Source organism: Heterodontus francisci, chromosome 2 (assembly GCF_036365525.1).
Source record: "Heterodontus francisci isolate sHetFra1 chromosome 2, sHetFra1.hap1, whole genome shotgun sequence".
Taxonomy (NCBI): Eukaryota; Metazoa; Chordata; class Chondrichthyes; order Heterodontiformes; family Heterodontidae; genus Heterodontus; species Heterodontus francisci.
The window spans coordinates 144,722,284-144,748,303 of NC_090372.1; the positions used below are offsets into that span (position 1 = coordinate 144,722,284).

A 26,020-nucleotide genomic window follows, 5' to 3' on the forward strand; every position below is an offset into this window, starting at 1 on the left:
TAAATAAACCTGTTTTGTGATCTTCAACCAACGGAACTCCATACATCTCATTTATGTTGCATCAGACAGCATAAAAAGAACTCATTACATTGACCTGTTCAAAAATGTATCTTCCTAGGACTGCCTGTTATGAGAGATTCACAAATGCATGTTTTGTGATGAAATTGTTCACAATGTAATGTTCCTTTTTTGGCCTAATAATTGTGTTAATCATGAATAATTTGGAGTTTGGGTGTGAGGGAGAGGCAGAGTAGAATACAGTGTAGATGTTGTAAGCATTAAACCTTTCCATGCCAGTTCCATTGTGTCAGCTCCCTGACAGCAGGAGCTGTGCCATGTCTATTAAATGCCTCACCTAAGACTACTGCCAGGAAGTTGTGCAGTATTGAAGTGTTTCATGTTAACACCATTAATTGCCTTTGCTGCTAAATTTTCCAGCAAATTGGAAGACTAGGCTATTGATTTTAATTTAATGTACGGTAACAAAAATAGCTTTTACTGGCAGTTTAATTGAAGCTGGCTGGTTGGAATTGATTCTTCTGTACCGATAACCAAGTGAAAAATTCTAACTCGAAAACAGCAGAGGCACAGGACACATATGATTAACTGATGCTAATCTAGCCATTTACAGGTTCAGGCCTCATTAAAATTTTTACAGCAAGCTACGTATGGCAAATTGGAACTCTGCTGCAGCTCGCACATTGCGGGCTGTGGAAAATTGGTCTGGTTCTGCACAAAGCTTGGTTGAGGGGAGCAAATTCCAGAGGAAAGAAGTATAAGAGAATGATCTGGTAACAGGGCAGAAAGATTTTGAATGAATGCTCCCCCGGACCCAACAATACTAAGGAAAACGTAGCTTTTCTGAGTGTCCTCCAGCATTCTCTTTAAGGATCACTGGTTAGGCCTCGTAATGCCTGGAAAAATTGGGACTAGCATTCACTTTGCTTGATCTGGCCATTTCTCCATGAAAGTTCCAATTTGGGTTCGACAGCTGGCGTAGGACCTGAATTTGCATATTTTAACTGTCCCAGTTAAAAGCCTGCCACTAAATAGCTCTATAAGTATCCCATCTGATATTCCTCTGCCAGTCACCCATTTTTTAAGGCATGAAATGAGTGGCCAACAGATGAAAATCCCTCCCAATGTTTAGCAACAAGATTTTTTTTAATAATAACAATTCTTTGAGGTATATTTTGTTAAAATACATCATTATATTACATGCCCTTAACATTGAAAATTATGCACGTCTCTTTTGCCTCAAATTATGGTTACCAAATACTCTTTCACAAAGACTATGGGGCAAATTTTTTGTGCCCACAAGTTGAGAGCTACCAGTGCTGGTGAATGAAATATTTTCAACATTTGCTGCCCATTATCTGAGTCAAGCACTCCTAAATCAGGTATAGCATGTACTGGAGACAAAGTACAGATTTTATATACTACCCTAGCAAACTCCATCCCCAAATCAGAAAAACACCCTTCCTGTACCTGTAATCATGGGTGATTTTAATCTACATATAGATTGGTCAAACCAAATTAGCAGTAATACTATGGAGGAGGATTTCCTGGAGTGTGTACGTGATGGTTTTTTAGATCTATACGTTGAAGAACCAACTTGAGAACAGGCTATCCTAGACTGGATATTATGCAATGAGAAAGGATTAATTAACAATCTTGTTGTGCGGGGTCCCTTGGGGAGGAATGACCATAACATGATAGAATTCTCCATTAAGATGGAGAGCGAAGTAGTTGAATCCGAAACTAGGGTCCTGAATCTAAATAAAGGAAACTACGAAGGTATGAGGCGTGAGTTGGCTTTGGTAGATTGGTGAACTTTACTAAAAGGGTTGACGTGTGCATGAATTACAACAATTATTCATTCTTGTCTGGCGCAAAAATAAAACTGGAAAGGTGGCTTAACCGTGGCTTACAAAAGAAATTAGGGATAGTTTTTGATCCAAAGAGGAGGCATATAAAATTGCCAGAAAAAGCAGCAAGTCAGAGGATTGGGAGCAGTTTAGAATTCAGCAAAGGAGGACAAAGAGGTTGATTAAGCAGGGGAAAATACGGTCTGAGAGTAAACTTGCGTGGAACATAAAAAGTGCCTGTAAAAGCTTCTATAAATATGTGAAGAGAAAAAGATTAGTGAAGACAAGTGTAGGTCCCTTACAGTCAGAAACAGGGGAAATTATAATGGGAAAACAAGAAATGGCAGAACTATTAAACACATACTTTGGTTCTGTCTTCACAAAGGAGGACACAAATAACCTCCCAGAAATGTGAGGGAACCAAGGGTCTAATGAGAGGGAGGAACTGAAGGAAATCAGTATTAGTAAAAAAAATAGTGCCTGGGGAATTAATGGAGTTTAAAGGCTGACAAATCCCCAGGGCCTGATAATCTACATTCCAGAGTACTAAGGGAAGTGGCCCTGGAAATAGTGGATGCATTGGTGGTTATCTTCCAAAAATCTCTAGACTCTGGAGCAATTCCTACAGGTTGGAGGGTGGCAAATGTAATCCTACTATTTAAAAAAAGAGGGAGAGAAAAAACAGAGAACTACAGACCAGTTAGCCTTATATCAGTAGTGGGGAAAATGCTAGAGTCTGTTATAAAGGATGTGATAGCAGAACACCTAGAAAGCATAAATGGGATTGGGCAAAGTGGGTTTACGAAAGGGAAGTCATGCTTAACAAATCTACTGGAGTTTTTTGAGGATGTAATTAGTAGAATAGATAAGGGAGAACCAGTGGATATGGTGTATTTGGATTGTCAGAAGGCTTTTGTTAAGGTCCCACATAAGAGGTTAGTGGGCAAAATTAAAACACATGGGATTGGGGGTAATATACTGGCATGGATTGAGAATTGGTTGTCAGACAGGAAACAGTGTAGGAATAAACGGGTCTTTTTCCAGGTGGCAGGCAGTGACTAGTGGGGTACTGCAGGGATCAGTGCTTGGGCTCCAGCTATTCACAATATATATTAATGACATGGGTGAGGGAACTAAATGTAACATTTCCAAGTTTGCAGATGACACAAAGCTGGGGGGGAATGCGAGGGGGGATGCAAAGAGGGTCCAATGTGATTTGGACATGTTGGGTGAGTGGGCAAATGCATGGCAGATGCAGTAAAACGTGGATAAATGTGAGGTTATCCACTTTGGTTGTAAAAACAGAAAGGCAGATTATTATCTGAATGGTGATAGATTGGGAAAGGGGGAGGTGCAATGAGACCTGGGTGTCCTTGTATACCAATCACTGAAAGCAAGCATTCAGGTGCAGCAAGCAATTAGGAAGGTGAATGGCATGTTGGACTTCATTGCAAGAGGATTTGAGTACAGGAGCAAGGATGTCCTACTGCAGTTATACAGGGCTTTGGTGAGACCACATCTGCAGTTTTGGTCTCCGTATCTGAGGAAGGATGTTCTTGCCTTGGAGGGAGTACAAAGAAGATTTACTAGACTGATTCCTGGGATGGCAGGATTGACATATGAGGAGAGATTGGGTTGACTAGGCCTATATTCACCAGAGTTTAGAAGAATGAGAGGGGATCTCATAGAAACCTATAAAATTCTAACAGGACTAGACAGACGAGATGCAGGGAAGGATGTTCCCGATGACTGGGGAGTCCAGAACCAGGGGTCACAGTCTCAGGATACGAGGTATGCCAATTAGAACCAAGATGAGGAGAAATGTCTTCACTCAGAGGGTGATGAACCTGTGGAATTCTCTACCGCAGAAGGCCATGGAGGCCAAGTCATTAAATATATTTAAAAAGGAGATAGATATATTTCTTAATGCCTAAGGGATCAAGGGATATGGGGAGAAAGCGGGAACAGGTGACTGAATTAGACGATCAGCCATGATCTTTTTTGTATTAATATTGCATTGGGTCTCTGGTGACATCTTATGACATGTATTCATGTGGCACCCACATACTTCCAGCAGGTGCCTGGACACTTATTAAAAAAAAAAGGTTTAATGGTTTAAAAGGCAGGTTTAACACGACCAATTCTCATTCAAATCATACAGGAAGAATTGAGTGGCAGAGTTGGGAAATAGTCCGTGTAGAAATGCAATATCCAGGCTCGGGCTGATAAGTGGCAAGTAACATTCGCGCCACACAAGTGCCAGGCAATGACCATCTCCAACAAGAGAACCATCTCCCCTTGATATTCAATGGCATTACCATCGCTGAATCCCCCACTATCAACATCCTGGGGGCTACCATTGACCGGAGACTGAACTGGAGTAACCATATAAATACCGTGGCTACAAGAGCAGGTCAGAGGCTAGGAATCTTGAGGTGAGTAATTCACCTCCTGACTCCCCAAAGCCTGTCCACCATCTACAAGGCACAAGTCGGGAGTGTGATGGAACACTCTCCACTTGCCTGGATGGGTGCAGCTCCAACAACACTGAAGAAGCCCGACACCATCCAGGACAAAGCAGCCCATCTACAATTGGCACCCCATCTACAAACATTCACTCCCTCCACCACCGACGCACAGTGGCAGCAGTGTGTACCATCTACAAGATGCACTGCAGCAATGCACCAAGGCACGTTTGACAGCACCTTCCAAACCCGCGACCTCTACCAACTAGAAGGACAAGGGCAGCAAATGCACAGAGTGAGACAGAGAGATCCACAAACAAAAAGGCAGAGAAATAGCGAGAGAGAGAGAAGAAACACAAACAAAGACAGAAAGAGAGCCGATTCATTTATTGAATACAGGCAAAAAGACAAAATCATAGATAACCCAGCATCAGGACATTGTTATCACCGACCACTCAAGTCAAAGCCCCCAATCAAAATATACGAATCTGATTGTGGTGGGAGCAATGCACAGTCCCACCACTCCACAGATTGCCTAACATATCACTTTAAATTTTCCAAATGAAAGAAAATCACAGCCGTATTGACCATCTATTAACCCCCGATTGAAGCTAACCAAACCAGGGGTCTTTAGATCAACAAATTAACTGTTTACTTTGAAATACTAAATTCTTAAACACTACTAAGATATAAACAACATTTAAAATAGAAAAAATTAGTGTCCTTGCAGATTTGTGCTCCTGCTGAAGTAGAATCTTCCAATGTGGAAACTGTCCAAGGTTGCTTGAAGTCCTCACAGCCGTCCGAATGGTGGGGGGGGGGGGGTGGGGGTGGGGGGAAGGTCCTTTAACAGTAGGATAGTCAGTAGTCTAGTTCCAGTTAAAGTGATGCTCTTCTCCTTTTCCAGCGATGAATTCAGCAATTATAGTTCAGCACTTAAAGTAATTGGTTATTTTCTTTTAAGAAATTAATCTGGCTTGACTTTTCAGAATTCTGAGAGTATAATAAATAGGGTTTAAGTAAACCAAGGCAGAGCTCTCTTTCCTTCAGTATATGCTGGCAGAACAGCTGTCTGTGTCTGTTAGAACAGTCTGTCTCAACTAAAAAGCCAGTTCAAAAGATAATTGCAACATTGTATATCGATTCCTAGTCTCTGAATGGCTGTTGCTGGGTAACCAGGTGCATTCTTTGAAGCTGGTTGGTTCCCTCTTCCTATGGTTGTATCCAACGTCAACCAGAATGCACTTTCTCTAACTCCTGAGGCTTGCTGGTTCTTAAAGCAGTACTGATCCTTTTATAGCCTTAAAGGCTCACTGCATACTTCCCATAAAAGAAAAAAACTACAGGATCATAACAACATAGAGAACCACAGATAAAAATCGTCACAGAGACTGAGCCATAGATAAACAATGGGGAGGGAGAATAAAAATCAAAGACAGAGAGCGGAATCTTATCAACCGCACAGGGTGGCTTTGGAGGTGGAGGGAGTTGGGGTGGAATTTTGACAAGGTCCGGTTCAGGTCATCCACCCAACGCGTTCCTGCCTCCGAATGGTCTTGCTGAAGGCAGAGTTGTATCGGAGCCGGCTACCCACCAGGCAGCAGCGGGTAACCAATTAGCAGCAATTAAGTGGCCAGATTGGTGACGCTGCCGCAATCTTCCTGATGGCAGACGGGGCCCTCACTGAAGCCGCAGCCTGGTAGATGGCTGGAGGCTACCTTCCACTGCCAGGCTGGGAGGCCAGTGAGACCTCCTTTAATTCCCCCTCCCCCACCTCGAGCCATGAGTGCCACAGCTTCAGTTTTAAAATTCTGGAAATGAAAGCCGATATCACTAAAAGTAAAAGTTTTCAAAGACTATCAAAGCTGTTAGATTGTTGTGAAAATCCAACTGGTTCATGAGTATCCTTTAGGGAAGGAAACCTGCTCCCCCTCCACAATGATGGCCTGGCAGCTGTGGCCATAATTTATTATTGAACATTCGGAAGTGTTCAGAGAGCCCCTCCACCTTGAGGCACCCTCGTAGTTTCCCTTCTATAATGGCTACACCCACCTCTCCCATTGGGGCTGCCAGCCGCCCACGGACCCGGGCACTCTGATTGGCCCTCACATCTGTGGAGCCCACCCACCATCTTTAATTGTATGGGGCTCCCTGAGGAGACCTGTCTATTGGCTGCTGCTGGTCAGATTACACATGGGTGGACCTCAGAAACTATTGGGGTTGAGACCCAGAAATGGTCCTGTCCCTTGTTTAAAAATTAAGGTGGTAAGATTCCACCCAAAGAAAACTAAAGATGCAAGGAATCAGATGGTTCTCTGGTCATTTGACATGTCATTTGAACACCCTATGTGTGAAGAGGAATTTGAAAAATATAAAGCCTTTTGCTTTTGCCAAATGAGGCATTCCCACCCAGTATGAGGTACTGACAGCTGGAGCTGATAATTCCAGTCACAGAATAGTCTTCTGTTCTGTTTCAATACAGTTAAAAGATTTGACTCAGACCTTGGCTCCCTCGTCACTATGTTAAACTTGATACATTTATATGTTCAGCAATAACAAACAGTATGGATTTAAAAAGGGGGTAATTCTGGCTGTTAAACCTCCTTGGCTTCTTTAGGATGTACAGATAAAAGCCCTAACAATACAGCTTATGTGGACTTACAGAAAAAAAATCCACAAGGAATATTAGTATTGAAACAGGCATAGGAATCCAGGACAGAATATGAAATGTATAAGTTGGTTAATTAGTATTAGTATGAGGATCAATGAAAGTCGTATATACATTGCAAGTCAGTTAATAAGGTTCCGCCCAAGAGATTACTAGCTAAAATTGAGGGATATGGAAATGGAGAGATTGTAGCACGAATAAGAAACTGTTTGGAAGATAGGTGGCAGAGACTTGGGATGTAAGGGACATTCTTGGATTGGGTATGCAGTGACAAATAATGTCCTTCAGGAAGTTTTTTTTCTCTGTTTAAAAATTAAGGGGTCTGTGTGCCTTTAAGACTGAGAGTTGTTTGCCTCATGAGACAGTGTGTACAAGCTGCAAGCCTGTTCCCTAGGCAACAGCGAGAGAGAGAGAGGGGTTACATGTCGTATTGTATCGCTCTGACTGTGTGTAAAGGCTGGCTAGATCCGGTTTGAACTGGCAGACTGACAAAGCGTGCTCTCTTGAAGGAAGGAAGGATTTGTGTCTCTCAGCAGAAAATCTGCATTGGCCTACAGGGCGTGTTTCATCTAAAGAAGAAAAAACTACTGGAAAGGAACATTTGCATTATTGGAGGTAGCAAATTCCTTTTTATTCCCGTCTCTAAGAAGTCTCTACCTCAGGAGTGACTTTCTGTTGCCTTTTGTGTTTCTGGGAGTTCTGGAATTCTCAGTAACGTTTCTACTGATAGACTGCTAATTCAAAAATCTAAACAGATCTGTTATACTTCTTGTTGAAAGATCTGTGAGACGCCTACTGCAGCTGAAGTGCCGTAAACACCTATCCATTACAGACTGTTCATCAAACTTGCCTGGAGACTTCAAGTGGCATCTGACTATTCGACTCTGGGACACTTCACTGAATCAAGAACGTAACCAACCAGGACTTACAACCCAGTTGTTTTATTATTCCTAAGAAACAGCTCTAATTTTTAAAACATAATTTTTGAACCAGTTAACTGTTGGTTTTTGAATGTATGTTTGTGTGCATGAGGGTTAGAAGGAATAAGAAGTTATAACATCTTTTTAGACATAGATTTATCTCAATATTGTTTAAGATTTAGTTTTATTAATAAATAGTCAATTTTGCTGCAGCAACTGTGGAAGAGCCTGTCACTCTAGAACTGGCCTTTATAGCCACTCCAGGCGCTGCTCCACAAACCACTGACCACCTCCAGGCGCTTACCCGTTGTCTCTCGAGATAAGGAGGCCAAATAAAGAAAGAAATTCCCATTAATGACCTTGATCTCAAAACTGAATTTAAGGTGTCAAATTTGCTGATGATATTAAGAAAGTATCAGCAGCAAAGATAGAAGCAACAAAATATTTGAAGAGTTTATATTTACAATTCAGCAGACAAATGGCAAATAAAATATAATGCTCATAAATGTAAAGTTTTTCACATTGTCAAAAACAGATCAGATCTAAGCTCTGCAGTCCTGCCGCATCCAGTTGTGAATGGTGATGGACAATTAAACAACTGACAGTAAGAGGAGGCTCCACAAACATCCCCATCCTCAATGATGGGGGAGCCCAGCACATTAGTGCAAAAGATAAGGCTGAAGCACTCGCATCCATCTTCAGCCAGGAGTTCCGAGTGGATTTTTAAAAATTCATTCACGGAAAGTGGGCATCACTGGCCAGGCCAGCATTTATTGCCCATCCCTAATTGCCCCTGTGAAGGTGGTGGTGAACAGCCTTCTTGAACCGCTGCAGTCCATTTGGGGTAGGTATACCCACAGTGCTGTTAGGAAGGGAGTTCCAGGATTTTGACCCAGCGACAGTGAAGGAATAGGGATTTAGTTCCAAGTCAGGATGGTGTGTGACTTGGAAGGGAACTTGCAGGTGGTGGTGTTCCCATGCATTTGCTGCCCTTGTCCTTCTAGTTGGTAGAGGTCACGGGTTTGGAAGGTGCTGTCTAAGGAGCCTTGGTGCATTGCTGCAGTGCATCTTGTAGATGGTACACACTGCTGCCACTGTGTGTCGGTGGTGGAGGGAGTGAATGTTTGTAGATGGGGTGCCAATCAAGTGGGCTGCTTTGTCCTGGATGGTGTCGGGCTTCTTGAGTGTTGTTGGAGCTGCACCCATCCAGGCAAGTGGAGACTATTCCATCACACTCCTGACTTGTGCCTTGTAGATGGTGGACAGGCTTTAGGGAGTCAGGAGGTGAGTTACTTGCCTCAGGATTCCTAGCCTCTGACCTGCTCTTGTAGCCATGGTATTTATATGGCTACTCCAGTTCAGTTTCTGGTCAATGGTAGCCCCTAGGATGTTGATAGTGGGGGATTCAGCAATGGTAATGCCGTTGAATGTCAAGGGGAGATGGTTAGATTCTCTCTTGTTGGAGATGGTCATTGCCTGGCACTTGTGTGGCGCGAATGTTACTTGCCACTTATCAGCCCAAGCCTGGATATTGTCCAGGTCTTGCTGCATTTCTACACAGACTGCTTCAGTATCTGAGGAGTCACAAATGGTGCTGAACATTGTGCAATCATCAGCAAACATCCCCACTTCTGATCTTATGATTGAAGGAAGGTCATTGATGAAGCAGCTGAAGATGGTTGGGCCTAGGACACTACCCTGAGGAACTCCTGCAGTGATGTCCTGGAGCTCAGATGATTGACCTCCAACAACCACAACCATCTTCCTTTGCGCTAGGTATGACTCCAGCCAGCGGAGGGTTTTCCCCCTGATTCCCATTGACCTCAGTTTTGCTAGGGCTCCATAATGCCATACTCAGTCAAATGCTGCCTTGATGTCAAGGGCAGTCACTCTCACCTCACCTCTCAAGTTCAGCTCTTTTGTCCATGTTTGAACCAAGGCTGTAATGAGGTCAGGAGCTGAGCGGCCCTGGTGGAACCCAAACTGAGCTTCACTGAGCAGGTTATTGCTAAGCAAGTGCAGCTTGATGGCACTGTTGATGACACCTTCCATCACTTTACTGATGATTGAGAGTAGGCTGATGGAGTGGTTATTGGCCAGGTTGGACTTGTCCTGCTTTTTGTATACAGGACATACCTGGGCAATTTTCCATATTGCAGGGTAGATGCCAGTGTTGTAGCTATACTGGAACAGCTTGGCTAGGGGTGCGGCAAGTTCTGGAGCACAGGTCTTCAGTACTATTGCCGGAATATTGTCAGGGCCCATAGCTTTTGCAGTATCCAGTGCCTTCAATCATTTCCTGATATCACGTGGAGTGAATCAAATTGGCTGAAGTCTGGCATCTGTGATGCTGGGGTCTTCAGGAGGAGGCCGAGATGGAGAATCAACTCGGCACATCTGGCTGAAGATTGTTACAAATGCTTCAGCCTTTATCTTTCGCACCCCATCATTTAGAATGGGGATATTTGTGGAGCTACCTCCTCCAGTTAGTTGTTTAATTGTCCACCACCATTCACGGCTGGATGTGGCAGGACTGCAGAGCTTAGATCTGATCCGTTGGTTATGGGATCGCTTAGCTCTGTCTATCGCATGCTGCTTACACAGTTTGGCATGCAAGTGGTTCCCTGTTGTAGCTTCACCAGGTTGACACCTCATTTTGAGGTATGCCTGGTGCTGCTCCTGGCATGCCCTTCTGCACTCTTCATTGAACCAGGGTTGGTCTCCTGGCTTGATGGTAATGGTAGAGTGGGGGATATGCCGGGCCATGAGGTTACAGATTGTGATTGAGTACAATTCTGCTGCTGCTGATGGCCCACAGTGCCTCATGGATGCCCAGTTTTGCATTGCTAGATCTATTCGAAATCTATCCCATTTAGCACGGTGATAGTGCCACATAACATGATGGACAGTATCCTCAATGTGAAGGCGGGACTTCGTCTCCACAAGGACTGTGCGGTGGTCACTCCTACCAATACAGTCATGGACAGAAGCATCTGCGGCAGGCAGATTGGTGAGGATGAGGTCAAGTATGTTTTTCCCTCGTGTTGGTTCCCCCACCACCTGCCGCAGACCCAGTCTAGCAGCTATGTCCTTTAGGACTCGGCCAGCTCGGTGCTACCGAGCCACTCTTAGTGATGGACATTGAAGTCCCGCACGCAGAGTACATTTTGTGCGATTGCCACCCTCTTTGCTTCCTCCAAGTCGTGTTCAACATGGAGGAGTACTGAGTTATCAGCTGAGAGAGGGCGGTAGGTGGTAATCAGTAGGAGGTTACTTTGCCCATGTTTGACCTGATGCCATGAGACTTCATGGGGTCCGGAGTCAATGTTGAGAACTCCCAGGGCAATTCCCTCCCTACTGTATACCACTGTCCCACCACATCTGGTGGGTCTGTCCTGCCGGTGGGACAGGACATACCTGGGGATGATGATGGCAGTGTCTGGGACATTGTCTGTAAGGTACGATTCCATGAGTATGACTATGTCAGGCTGTTGCTTGACTAGTCTGTGGGACAGCTCTCCCAACTTTGTCACAAGCCCCCAGTTGTTAGTAAGGAGGACTTTGCAGGGTCGACAGGGCTGGGTTTGCCGTTGTCGTTTCCGGTGCCTAGGTCGATGCCGGGTGGTCCGTCCGGTTTCATTCCTTTTTATTGACTTCGTAGTGGTTAGGGAGAACTGAGTGGCTTGCTAGGCCATTTCAGAGGACATGTAAGATCCATTGCTGTGGATCTGGAGTCACATGTAGGCCAGACCAGGTAAGGACAGCAGATTTCCTTCCCTAAAGGACATTAGTGAACCAGATGGGTTTTTACAACAATCGACAATGGTTTCATGGCCATCATTAGACTAGCTTTTAATTCCAGATTTATTAATTAATTCAAATTCCACCTTCTGCTGTGGTGGGATACAAACCTATGACCCCAGAGCAATACCCTGGGTCTCTGGGTTACTAGTCCAGTGACAATACCACTACGCCACCTCCTACCCACGTATCTATGGTTCTGTCTCTTTTGTGTCCCTCTGTGTGTCTATGGTTCTTCTCTTCATCTATGTGCGCCTGTGATTCTTTCTCTCTTCCTTTTTTTGTATTGTATGAGTCTTTCTGTTGCTGTGTGTATCTGTTTTTCTTTTTCATTGCCCTTATGTATGTCTGCATTGGTTAGTATATTCTTGAATTTATCTGTTATACTCTTGTGTCTCTATCTTTCCAAAGCGACTCAGGCAGGCCTTTGTCATGATACCATTTCAAAGTCTTTTATTGTCAACACTGTGCTGCAGTACTTAATAATTGATTAAGATATGGTAGTGTCACGGTTATGGTACTGGAGTTGCAAGCCCAACATCTTGGCCTGATACTTATGGGGAGGCGGGAGGGAGCAGGAGCAACTGTCAGTGGTCGAAAAATTAGAAAAACGAATTTAACCGCAAGATCTCACTTGAAAATTTGTACTCAGTTTCCTGCCGTTGATTAGAGGATGACCTCTACTTAAGGTCGCGAGTTTCTGGCATGGGTCTTCAGGTGACAGAACAGGCCAATTCGCGACTACAGATCTTTGGGCACATGGGGCAGGTCGTCCCACGAGGTAGTGGGATCCGGAGTCCAGGATTTGCTTTCTGTTCTTCTCTGCCGCCACTCTGCCTCATCATTAAGGCGTTTGGACTCAAAGCATAATGCAGCTTTATGGATAAGTTGTCACCATTTTGAACGATTGATAGCTAGCTCCTCCCAGTCATCAGCGTCAATGCTGCCACGCTTCAAAGAAAGCTTCAGAGTTTCTTTGAAGCGTTTTCTTTGTCCTCCCCTGGAACACTGGCGATTTGAGAGTTGAGAAAACAAGACCTGGCGGAGGAGATGGTTTTCGGCCATCAGGGCACAGTGTCCAGTCCATCGATGTTGGTTTTGCAGGAGTTTTGCCTGAATGCTTGTGGAGCTGGCTTCAAGAAGGATACGAGCGTTTGTTCGACGGTCCTGCCATTGAATCTGGAGGATGTGGCAGAGGGATTGCTGATGGAATTTCTCTAGCGCTTTTATGTGTCGCTGATACACAGTCCAGGTCTCACTGCAGTATAGGAGTGTGATGACAACAACTGCTCTGTACATTAGGACTTCTGTTGACTTGTGGAGGTTTTTTTGGTCTCCCCATTTAAGAAAAGATATACTTGCATTGGAGGCGGTACAGCGGAGGTTCACTAAATTGGTCCCTGCGATGAGGGGGTTGCCCTATGATAAGCTGAGTAAATTGGGCCTATACTCTCTGAAGTTTAGAAAAATGAGAGGTGATCTAATTGAAATGTACCAGATTCTGAAGGGACTGGATCGGGCAGACACTGAGAGATTGTTTCCAGATAAGGGGCTGATCATTTAGGACTGGATGAGGATAAATTACTTCACTCAAATGGTTGTGAATCTATTGAATTCTCTAACCCAAAGGATGCTCCATCGTTGAATACATTTAATATATTTAAGGCTGGGATAGACAGATTTATGGTCTCTTGGAATCAAGGGCTATGGCGAGCAGGCAGAAAAGTAGGGTTGAAGCCTAAGATCAGCCATGATCACATTGAATAGCAGAGCAATCTCGTGGGCCATATTGTCTACTCCTGCTCTTATTTCTTATGTTCTTGTGTTTACTCGCTGCTGTAGTTTGTAGAAGACTGAGCTGGCGTAGCTGATCTGGTGTTAGATCTCCTTGTCAGTGGTGGCCTTTTGAGAAAGGTGGCTGCTAAGGTGTGGGAAATGCTCAACATATTCCAAAATCTCTCTTTGACAGCCTGATAGCAGCCGTTGGGGGGGGGGAAATGCTGCTGTACGAGACACAAGCGAGCACCAGAGAGGAGGGAGAGATCGCGGGGTGGAGGTGGGGGTTTGGGGGGAAACATTGGATCGCAGGAGAGACATTGGATCACAGAGAGGGAGTCTCTCAATTGAAGGGAAGGGTGTCCGGAGATGGCGGGGAGGTTGGTCAATCGCTGGAAGGGATGCAGATCATGGCAGATTAGCTTGGCGGTTTGGAGCACTACTGCTCCTCTTTGTCCACAAGCAGCACTGAATGAGCACTTCTCATTTCTCTTCCTTCACTTCATATGCCAGGCTTCCCGAATCCTGGGAAACTTGGCCTGCAGCCATTAAATCCAAGCAGCTGCTACAATTTGAGACATGCAGGTTCATTACCACATAAAAAGTTGATGTCCTGCCTCTCAAAAGCAGCTTACTCGTTTGACACCAACCCCTCTCCCAATCCCCCCACTGACCGAACGGCGGAACAGGCCCGAGGGGCTGAATGGCCAACTCCTGCTCTCAAGTCCTGTGTTCTTGTGTTCGAACTTCTCTGTCAGTATGTCCTGCCACCTTCAAAGATCTATTCGCATGAACATCCAGATCACTCTGTCCCTGTCCACTCTTCAGAACTATACCTTTAGTCTATATTGCCTCTCCTATCACTTTTGCAAAAATGCATCACCTCACACTTCACTGAATTAAATTCCATCTGCCGATTGTCTGCCCATTCTTCTAGCCTAGCTATGTCCTGATACAGTTGATTGGTATCGCCCTCAATGTCTGCCACACTTCCACATTTGGGATCATTGGCAAATTTTGAAATTTTGCCCTGTATTCCAATATCCAAGTCATTTTTATATATCAAAAAAAGCAGTGGTCCTAGCACTTTCTTTTTTTTTCTTTTGGGCCTCCTTATCTCGAGAGACAATGGATACGCGCCTGGAGGTGGTCAGTGGTTTGTGAAGCAGCGCCTGGAGTGGCTATAAAGGCCAATTCTGGAGTAACAGGCTCTTCCACAGGTGCTGCAGAGAAATTTGTTTGTTGGGGCTGTTGGACAGTTGGCTCTCCCCTTGCGCCTCTGTCTTTTTTCCTGCCAACTACTAAGTCTCTTCGACTCGCCACAATTTAGCCCTGTCTTTATGGCTGCCCGCCAGCTCTGGCGAATGCTGGCAACTGACTCCCACGACTTGTGATCAATGTCACACGATTTCATGTCGCGTTTGCAGACGTCTTTATAACGGAGACATGGACGGCCGGTGGGTCTGATACCAGTGGCGAGCTCGCTGTACAATGTGTCTTTGGGGATCCTGCCATCTTCCATGCGGCTCACATGGCCAAGCCATCTCAAGCGCCGCTGACTCAGTAGTGTGTATAAGCTGGGGATGTTGGCCGCTTCAAGGACTTCTGTGTTGGAGATATAGTCCTGCCACCTGATGCCAAGTATTCTCCGAAGGCAGCGAAGATGGAATGAATTGAGACGTCGCTCTTGGCTGGCATACGTTGTCCAGGCCTCGCTGCCGTAGAGCAAGGTACTGAGGACACAGGCCTGATACACTCGGACTTTTGTGTTCCGTGTCAGTGCGCCATTTTCCCACACTCTCTTGGCCAGTCTGAACATAGCAGTGGAAGCCTTACCCATACGCTTGTTGATTTCTGCATCTAGAGACAGGTTACTGGTGATAGTTGAGCCTAGGTAGGTGAACTCTTGAACCACTTCCAGAGCGTGGTCGCCAATATTGATGGATGGAGCATTTCTGACATCCTGCCCCATGATGTTCGTTTTCTTGAGGCTGATGGTTAGGCCAAATTCATTGCAGGCAGACGCAAACCTGTCGATGAGACTCTGCAGGCATTCTTCAGTGTGAGATGTTAAAGCAGCATCGTCAGCAAAGAGGAGTTCTCTGATGAGCACTTTCCGTACTTTGGACTTCGCTCTTAGACGGGCAAGGTTGAACAACCTGCCCCCTGATCTTGTGTGGAGGAAAATTCCTTCTTCAGAGGATTTGAACGCATGTGAAAGCAGCAGGGAGAAGAAAATCCCAAAAAGTGTGGGTGCGAGAACACAGCCCTGTTTCACACCACTCAGGATAGGAAAGGGCTCTGATGAGGAGCCACCATGTTGAATTGTGCCTTTCATATTGTCATGGAATGAGGTGATGATACTTAGTAGCTTTGGTGGACATCCGATCTTTTCTAGTAGTCTGAAGAGACCACGTCTGCTGACGAGGTCAAAGGCTTTGGTGAGATCAATGAAAGCAATGTAGAGGGGCATCTGCTGTTCGCGGCATTTCTCCTGTATCTGACGAAGGGAGAACAGCATGTCAATAGTCGATCTCTCTGCACGAAAGCCACACTGTGCCTCAGGGTAGACACGCTCGGCCAGCTTCTGGAGCCTGTTCAGAGCGACTCGAGCAAAGACTTTCCCCACTATGCTGAGCAGGGAGATTCCACGGTAGTTGTTGCAGTCACCGCGGTCACCTTTGTTTTTATAGAGGGTGATGATGTTGGCATCGCGCATGTCCTGGGGTACTGCTCCCTCGTCCCAGCACAGGCATAGCAGTTCATGTAGTGCTGAGAGTATAGCAGGCTTGGCACTCTTGATTATTTCAGGGGTAATGCTGTCCTTCCCAGGGGCTTTTCCGCTGGCTAGGGAATCAATGGCATCACTGAGTTCCGATTTGGTTGGCTGTATGTCCAGCTCATCCATGACTGGTAGAGGCTGGGCTGCATTGAGGGCAGTCTCAGTGACAGCATTCTCCCTGGAGTACAGTTCTAGGTAGTGCTCAACCCAGCGGTCCATCTGTTTGCGTTGGTCAGTGATTATGTCCCCCGATTTAGATTTGAGGGGGGTGATCTTCTTGATGGTTGGCCCAAGAGCTCTCTTCATGCCATCATACATTCCTCTGATGTTTCCGGTGTCTGAGGCCAGCTGAATATGACTGCATAGGTGTTGCCAGTAGTCGTTTGCGCAACGCCTAGCTGTTCTTTGTGCAGTACTTCTGGCTGCTTTAAGTGCTGCGGATGTTAAATCGCTGGGGGCTTTCTTGTAGTTCAAAAGTGCAATGCGCTTAGCGGCTATGACAGGTTCCAGCTCTTCATTATGAGATTGAAACCAGTCTGCATTTCTCTTCGCACTTTTGCCGTAGGTGCTAGCACTGACCCTTGGGAAAATGTGGATCTTTTATCTCATCTGAAAGATGTCCTCTCCAAGAATGCAGTCTTCCCTCAGTATTCCACTGAAGTGTCATCCTATTATGTGCTGAAGTCCTGGAGTGGGACTTGCACCTATACCCTTCTAACTTTCATAGACTGTAAAAATGAAACTTAAAAACAAAAAATATACAGCACATTTTCAGAGATCTATATTTGTAGAGTGTAGAAAATGGGAGACAGGACAGGAGAGCAATGAAATAGTTGAATTTGGAAGTGATAAAGCAAAGGATGAGTGTTTCAGCAGCAGATGGGCTGAGGCAGTGATGATACAGAACTTGGAAGCTCAGCTGGGGTTGAATAGGATGCCAAGATTGCTAACCATCTGGATCAACTTGTGAGTGGTCAGGTGGTAAGGGTACAGAGTTTGTTTGGTGGGGGGAGGTGGTGAGGGTGTGAAGACAATGGCTTCAGTCTTCCATTGTTTAACACGGGCACTGGAAGTAAGCAGAGCAGGCAGATCGTGACATCGATCAGCGTGCAGTGCTGATTTGACACTAACCATGCCATTTTGTAGCTCCATGCTCTAGCTAACACTCTATCTTAACCTCGCACAGTAAGGACCCCTCACCCAGCGCTATTTAAAGGGATCATCAACAACTTGCAGGTTAATTGCGGGACGATTTGCTCATGGCTGTTGCTTCCTTCTACAAGTGTTTGGTGCTTTCTATAGTTGTTTAAAGTTGCCAAAGTCTACAGGGAGTGGTGTGGCAGGTGCTAAAGGACTTTGTGCTGACTTAAATGCTTCTGCACAAATCTGTTGCTCCCATGCATGGATGCACTCATTGGCATTCGTCTCAGAATACAGCATGATTTGGAGAATTAATGGAGGTCACGCAGAGCACGATGAGGTGCTGGGACAGGAAGAGAGAAGGGTTTTCAGTAAGAGGCCATATACACCCAGGGTGTTCAGGGAACAATTCCCCTCTCAGAACCCAGCAAGGAACAACGTGTGTGACGTCTGCACTACAACTGCAACCTCAGAGCAGGGCATGGATGGTGTTCCCAGTGGCTGTGAAAGTGATAGCTAACTATGTTCATTCTTTCTTGCCAGAGAGTAGCAGGCAGAGTGAGCAACTTCGCTAGGATTGCGAGCTTCCCCCATGATGCAGGGTGCCATTGACTACATGCACATCGCTTTGCGGTTGCTGCATGTCAATTCTGCCCATTCTGGAATCAAAAGGAGTTCCATTCCCTCAAAACCTAGCTGGTGTATGACCAGAGGCAGAGAACCATGCAGGTCAATGCCTGGTAGCCCGGAAGCATTGCAGTCAACAGGCACAGGCTAATCATGCATCATGTTCCTCGTGCCATGTTTCGGGGGCTGTTGAATTTAAACCCCAGAGGGAGCCAATGATAGATTGAAAAAGTCAATTTTTTTTTGTTCTGCACGAACCTGTGAAATAAAATACAAATTTGAACAAGGCTGCTCTCATGAAACACATGAATAAAATAACGTTTACTTCCTGCTTACTCTGTGTTTGCAAGGAGTGGGTGGAGGGGTGGGCTTCACTTTTCTCCATAGACGTCTTTTACAAGTTAGTTATTTTCTAACCATTCTTGCCATATTTACAGCAGTAGATGAAGAATAGTGAAGTTTCAAAGCAATGCCCAGGACATGCCATGCACAAACAGTGTGGTTCCAGATGGAATTGACTTGGCTTTAACATGCTGTGTAGATGTGACAATGCTAATGGAAACCTCTGATCAACATGGAAGATTTGTGTCTGTTCCGGTGTATCAAGTGTCCAGCTGGCTGTTAGTACAAGTTTACACTTTCACCACCAGGATAGCAACTCTATTTGCTGGGAGTGGAAGGTTACAATATTTCTGCTGAGTTTCAATACGTCTCGAGTACTTAATCCAAACTCTGGTTCCTTAGTTCTTTGTGTCTTGACGTTGTCCACAGTTGAATTTATGTGTCTGCCACTTGAGGCGCAATGCCAGAGAATTCAAAAATGAACGTTTAAAAAAATATATTTATACATGGAAAAATTAAATTAGTTTGTCAACGATGTTAATCATCAGCACTGTATAGCATGACTGAAATTGGGAATCAGTATATGGAATCTCAGGTATCACAACACTCAGTAGTACATCAAGATGGAGTACCTGGGAGTGGCTCTCGAGTAAGACACTACTTACAAGTATGTTTTTCAACAGTATATGAGTGGGTTAACAGTGCTCTGTACCAGCACTTATGGGAAGCAGTGACACTCATGGCAGAAAGATCTGGCAGGAAACAAGTGTTTATCAAAATGTCATTTTCCTCAATGATTATCACTTTGCCTGAGCATTTCTAAGGGACAGTCAGAATGGGTAGTTACATAATTCTGAAACCGAAGCAGTAATTAAAGGTTTGTGAACTGTGCCACATTGTTCCTGGAAATGACTGCTATAACTCTGTAATTCAGCAGAAGGAAAGCCACAGGAAGATAAACGGCACATGTTATATTTTAAAGTTTTCAATTTTCTAACCCTTCGAGTCAAGTGTTTTCTTAACGTATGATAAATTGAAGCTCATTTGTACTATACTGGTAGCCATTTGCAGTCATGCAGTTAGCATTCAACTGACAGCATAGTTATATTTTATTGAGCTGATTGTGATGTACAGAAATTAGTGTTATTGAGACTTGAGGGTTTACAGCCATGAATGCTTTAATTTTCTTCTTTAAAAATCTTTAGTCTGTTTTACGAGAAAAGGGTTGGCTGGTTAATGTCGGTTGGATGATGCTCCAACTATCCTACACATTTGGCATTGGTGACTTCTCTTCCATTACAGTATGCCAAATTTACAGTATTCTAGTTCCCTTTTTGCAGAAATCAGCAATTTTGTGCTGGTGAAAAGTCCACTCGAGGAAAGTAGCTTCTCATAAGCTGCAAAATAAACCAACCAGGTGATTATTTTTTAAAATAAGCTCATTGCGTCATCTTTTAATTATTAATGAGTGGAAAGTGCGGTGGTCAGCTTTCTTCATTTGGAATCCTGCCAGTGCTCTGTGCATGTGTGTGAGTGAGTACCAGTCCCAGAGCTGCCTTTGCCTGCTCACAAATGCTCTATTTTGTCAAAAAATGTAAATATTTTTGGCAATAGGAGAAATGAGGTAGAAGGGGCCCATTATTTTTATCATAGTGATCTTATGCTAGAGATGTGAGGATGTTTTATCCTATTTTGTCACGAACTTGTAATCAAATGAAGAAAGGTTTATCGAACACTTCTTTGTGAAGATGCTTGCCCCTTTAAGAGTAGCGAGCCGAGCACTGGAGCGCCATCAACCTGACCATTATGTTATAATTAAAACAGTAAGGACCACATTCAAAGAATGAGTTGCTTTTAGTTGGAATACAGCCTGAGGCCTGATATAGTCAGGATACAGTAATGAATGAAATAACTGTAGTTCAGTATCATTATATAATTATTAGCCTGCTTGTGACCTCACTGTATTGCTTTGTATTCGTGTCATGTGACTTTCATAACCATATGCTGCAAATAATTGTCTTTGACACTTTTTTTTTCTTATTTATTTTGGCTCTCTCTCTCTGTCCTTGTTTAGTATTTGTCTGTGCCTCTAAAGTAAATGGTATAGAAATTCAAATTGTTGTCAGCATTATATATCTATGACGTGGTTCTATGATATTGCTGTACAATATGACTTCAAACCAAAACTTGTGATCAGTTTCTTATTGAAAACAAACTGCACTGAGAAGGGGGCACATGTTTTGGCAGCACTGGGATGGATTCTCTGGGTTTTGCAGTCCAGAGTATGGGAACACTGCAAAGACGGATGATGCACACACTGCAGCAGATTGTGGGATCACTGGGATAAGAGTCTCAGATTCTGGGAGCAATGTGAATGGAGATTTTGGGATCTCCGGTAGCTAATGGTTTTGGCATTAGGAGTATCTGGAGTGTGGTCTAGACATTTGTGAACACGTAGAGGAAGCTCCAGATTTGAGCGTGAAAGAAAGTTCGAGGGAAGCAGAGCCCAGGAGGACTGAGGAGAGTTTTCTAGGAGCACTGGGGAGCAAGAATCTGACACTATTAGGAGACTGCTGGGAACTGGCACTATTGGCATGGGGGTTGGGGCGGGGGGGGGGTTGCGGAATAGATGGTGCTGCGGGTGATGGCAGTCATCACGATCTAGCAACCTTGTGCAGGAGGTGGACGTGGGAGAATGGAATCCAAACCTCTTTCCAGGCATTTAGACAGCACCATCACTGCATTTTTACCTCTCTGCTGACCCAAATACAACCCATTTTTGTGCCATTAGATACCCCTCCTTTACTCTACTCTTCCTGTTGTCACTGGGTAAATTTATTCAGAAGAATTGAATGTTTTATTGATAATATTAATTTGAACATTAGAAAGTTCAGTTACTAAGTAGTAAAAGTGGTTTGTGTGACGCTGGTTCTCCGCTTTTTCCTTTTGCTAGGTTTCCCTGACTGCTAAAGAAACCATTGGCAACTTTTCTAAGCCCTTAGCACTTTCTAGTTGGCAGTTTTCTCATTCTTGCTTTTGATTCATTGCTGTTTTACTTTGAGCCACTCAATAATGTTTAAATGGTGAAAGTGTTGATGACTAAAGCATGATGGTAAAAATGCAACTGAAAATTTTTGATACAAGCGGTAAAGTATAAGCAAAGTTGTAACATATTCGTTGTAGATTCCTGTATCATTGCTCCCAATGAGTTTGCACAAATTGCCTACTGCGTTTCCCACATTGCAACAGTGGCTACACTTCAAACATACTTCAGTGAATGTAAAGCACTTGGGGATGACCTAAAGAAGGAGTCTTGATATTGAGTTGAGCCAGGGTTTGTGAAGTCGGGGGTGGGATCACAGTCTGGAATAGCAAGGTGGTATGCTCGATTTAATGAGGATATAAAATTGGAGTAGGAGGTAAATGTAGGATGACCTCAAAGCTGATCTAACCACAGGAAATGGGTCATGAAAATAGAACTGAGCGCTAGACTTAAGGCAAGCCCACAACTACTGTGGAAAAAAGGGGTAGGGGGGGAGGTTGGTGGTGGAGAGCAGGTAGGCTCTGGTTCAAGGTCAAAATCAGAGAGCTGCAAACAGGTCAGATTGGTAGGTTTGCAACTCTGGCTGTCTTGAAAATCATGTGAAAGACCCTAATTGGCCAAAATGCTGGTGAAATTAGCTAAAAAAAAAATTCAGAAAATCTGTTGTAAAAGACAAAATGATGGGCAGATCTGGGTCACCTGTACAACAGTGTCAGCGAGTTGGGGGAATGCCTACAATTACAGCATGACTGGCAAATATTGCCATAGACATTCCTCATTACAGAATGTTATATTGACCTAAGATTTTCCCATTATAAATGTGAACATAAAAGGTTTCACTCAAAAAATGTCACACAGGAAGTAAGGTTAATGTCGAGAGGAATTAAATGCCATCTGTGAAACATTGTAGATATATATTCGGAAGCATTTTTATAGCATGAAGATTTTGCAAAAGTGTCCATGCTGCTCAGACTGTCATCCTGAAGATTACAGGTGCAAGTGTAGTTGGGGTTCCCTTCAGCAGCCTAAAGTGATACTGCAGGGAGAAGTCTCACCTTCACACTCCAAACTTCAACTGGAAACATTACTGAAGGTTCTCAAAGACACAAAGGGAAATTTTATGACTCCGTCTAGTCACAATATTGCACAATATTTTATTAAAAAAAATATATTTTTTTCATTAGTTGTCAAGCCAATGAGGAAAATTGGCACTCAAAAATAAGTTCAAAAGTATTTTGTGTGATTTTCTGTTTTTGTGTGGTATAATTTCCTGAGTATTGTAAATTTTTATTTTTGTAAGGTATGTCAATCAAAAAGTGTGCCAGGTCAGTGTTGTTATACCAGGAGCCAGAGAGAGACAGTGACACTGTGCGGACGAGCGACTGGTACAGATTGAAGCAGACCCTGATACGGTGTAAACTGGCACTGAGGGGGAGGAGACAGACACTGGGGTAGCACTGGGTGAGAAAAGCAATGCACACAAGGAACTCTAGTACTCAATGGGAGAGGCTGAGAAACAGAGTGTGAGGAAGACCTTTGCACCTTTAGAAGAGATGTTGGCATTTTTAAAAAATCCCAACGCTATCTCTTTGAGAGAGATTGCCTCGATTTTAAAATTGTTATCCTTGTTTTCAAATCCCTCTGTGGCTTTGCCCTTCCCTTTCTTTGTTACCTCCTCCTGCCCTACAACCCTCTGAGATCTCCATGCTCCAAGTCCGGTCTCTTGAGCACCCCTGGTTTTAATTGCTTCACCATTGGCAGCTATGCCTTAACCTGCCGAGGCCCTAAGCTCTGGTGTCTCTCCCTAAACGTCTCCAGCTCACTGCCTCTTTCTCCTTCTTTAAAATGTTCCTAAAAAAACTACCTTTTTGACCAAGCTTTTGGCCATCTGCCGTAATATCTGCTTATGTGACTCAGGGTCAAACTTTGTTTACTATCCTCCTGAGAAGCACCTTGGGACATTTTACTACATTAAATAAATGCAAGTTAGTTTTGTTGTTGTTACAATCAGCTGAATTTTATGGGGCCCTCCGGAGCAAGATAGGAGGTGGGGCGGGTGTTGAAAAATCAGGAGGGAACGTGCTCCACATTCTCTCCAATGTCTGGGTAATGAAGTTTCTCCTGAATTCCCTATCGATTTCTTGGTGACTATCATAAATTGATGGCCTCTAGTTTTGCTCTTCTGCAAAGTTGAAATATTCTCTCTGGGCTAGATTTTCTTATCCCTCTGCCGCTCACGGTGGGGGATGCGTAAAATGGCGGCAGTTCTGTGATGTTTTCAGCCACGTAAGCTTAATGGCAACAGCCGTTCCCTCCCAATCACGTGGCAGGGGCGGCATTGGCGATGCCATTAAAGTGTCCCCTGATATTGGATTTCAGAGTTCAATCCTCCCCCCGCCCATAGTACCCACTTGCAGAGTTTCAACCTCCCCTCTTATCTGCGGATTAACCTTAGTGGCAATGTCCGATGTTGAAACACATTTGCCAGGATAGAAAGGCATAACTTGGCTAACTTTTGCAGGCACCAAGGACCCTCACCTTGGTGGCGCCAACTTTTCAAGGACGGGAAAGTGAAGGCACTTGAGTGCCACGCATCAAGCAGAAGATTGCGAATGGATGGTAGGATCGCAGCGAATTGCATTCTATTTACTGCATATTTAACATATTTAAAGTACAGGCCTGTTGCAGAACGGCGGAGGTACTGCCACGGAACTACGCCACCTCTGGGAAGATTGGAACCCGGCATTATGACGTTGGGTTCTGTGGCGGGCGATTCTGCTCTGATTCTCCGCCCCCCCCCACCCCCCTTGGCCATATAACCTGCCTTCAGGCTGAGCACAAGATACAGCCCTCTGTCTCTACTCTATTTACATTTTATAACATTAAAGACCTCGATTAGGTTACCTCGCAGCTTCTCTTTTCAAGAGAAAAGAGATCAAGCCTGTTCATCCTTTCCTGATAGGTTTAACCTTGCAATTTTGGTATCATCTTTGTAAGTCTATTTTGTAATCTCTCTAATGCCTCGACATCCTTTTTATAATATGGCGACCACAACTTTGCATAGTGCTTAGTCTGACCAAGGTTCAATATAAGATTGGTATAACTTCTCTACTTTTCATCTATCCTTTTAGAAGTTACCCCTTGTGTTTGGTTTGCCCTTTTTTATGGCCAGTGTTTCTAATTCAGTGATTTGTGCATTTGTACTCACAGATCCCTTTGCTCCTGTACCCCATTTAGATTCTTATTTTCTAATTAATAAGCAACCTCCTTTTTTTTTTTAACCAAAATGTAATACCTCACTTATTTATGTTGAAATTTATTTGCCAATTCTATGCAAGTTTTATTAATGTCATCGTTTAACTTGTTGCAGTACTTCTCGGTATTGAATATCAACCCCACCACCCCGCTTTGTGTCTAATTCCCAAACCTAAAGGCTTTGTTACCTATCATTAATTTAGGACCTTGTTACCCCGTTGTGTGCAATCTAAATTAAGTTTGTAGTGTTTCTTGTTCGAATTTACAGATTTTGAAGAGGAGCTTGTAACATGCTGAGATAGATCCTTACTATCTGAAAATAATCATCATCACTGCAACAAAGTTTAAGGTCAGTCACTTGAAACAACATGGGTTTATTTGCATGGCTGGCAGCTGGAGTGGGACCTACCCAAAGCTGTACAAAGACAAACATGGAATAGTTTGTTAGGAATAATTCTGGAAATACTCAACAGGTCTGGCAGCATCAGTGGAGAGAGAAACAGCGCTCGCATTTCAGGTCTGTGACCTTTCATCATCTGTGGTCTGTCAGGATTGCCCTGTATGCCATTCATTTGTAAATTATTTCTGACCAGAAAGTTCTGAGGTAAATAGACATCAGATAGTCACTGTCAAGTTCCATGGAATTGTCACTGTACATAGATGGATAATGGCAGAACTATCTCTGTGTAGGAACAAAAATGATTTGAGCCAGAATTTACTGTAGCCGGCAATGTTAAACCTGCCCTTGCCCATAAATCTTCCTTGAGCTTTTGCACTGCAAGTTGCTTCAAGTTAGAGTTTGAAACAGCACAGCACCCTCTCCAAGGTATCTGGGACCTGTGTGAATAGGACAAGCGACTGTGTATCTTCTTAACCAATCAGATTAAAGAATTGGGAACAAGTTGTGCAGAGTCTGCATCTGGAAGCGTCAGTTAGAATAGTGAATTCAATGTCAAATCAGGCACGGAGAGTAAAATAATGAGAGGGAAAGAAAGATTGGATTGAGAAAGAAAAAGTTTTTAAAAAAGTAATGATTCTTTTTTAAATTCCCCAACAATTAAAATCTTGTAAAAGTTGATTTTCAGTACCAGAGAGGTTATTGGCTGTAATTAAGCTTACCACACTGTTAAAAAGGGTACTTGGATTGAAATGGACAAGCTGTCTCTTTCTGTGGGGAGTTTAGTCTGTACCTACAGCATAAATTCAGGAACTTCATGACATTCAATACATTTAAATAGGGAGCCAGATGGCAAGATGCTGTATTTGTGCAGTTTACGGAGGAATGGTAAGCAACTTCTGGATTTTTGCGTTTAACTGCGCATCTGCCATTGTC

General features: G+C 44.0%; 1 protein-coding gene across 2 annotated transcripts in view; it reads left to right on the top strand.

The window, feature by feature from the left end:
- Window positions 1-26,020, top strand: part of coa1 (cytochrome C oxidase assembly factor 1) — a 107,830-nt gene that overhangs the window by 56,812 nt on the left and 24,998 nt on the right. The window contains exon 2 of one of the 2 annotated variants that reach the window (XM_068011649.1): window positions 24,956-25,036. The gene's annotated coding sequence lies outside the window, so the exon portion shown is untranslated. Of the gene's footprint in view, window positions 1-24,933; window positions 25,037-26,020 lie in introns of both variants that reach the window. The other variant, XM_068011659.1, reaches the window with a different exon arrangement.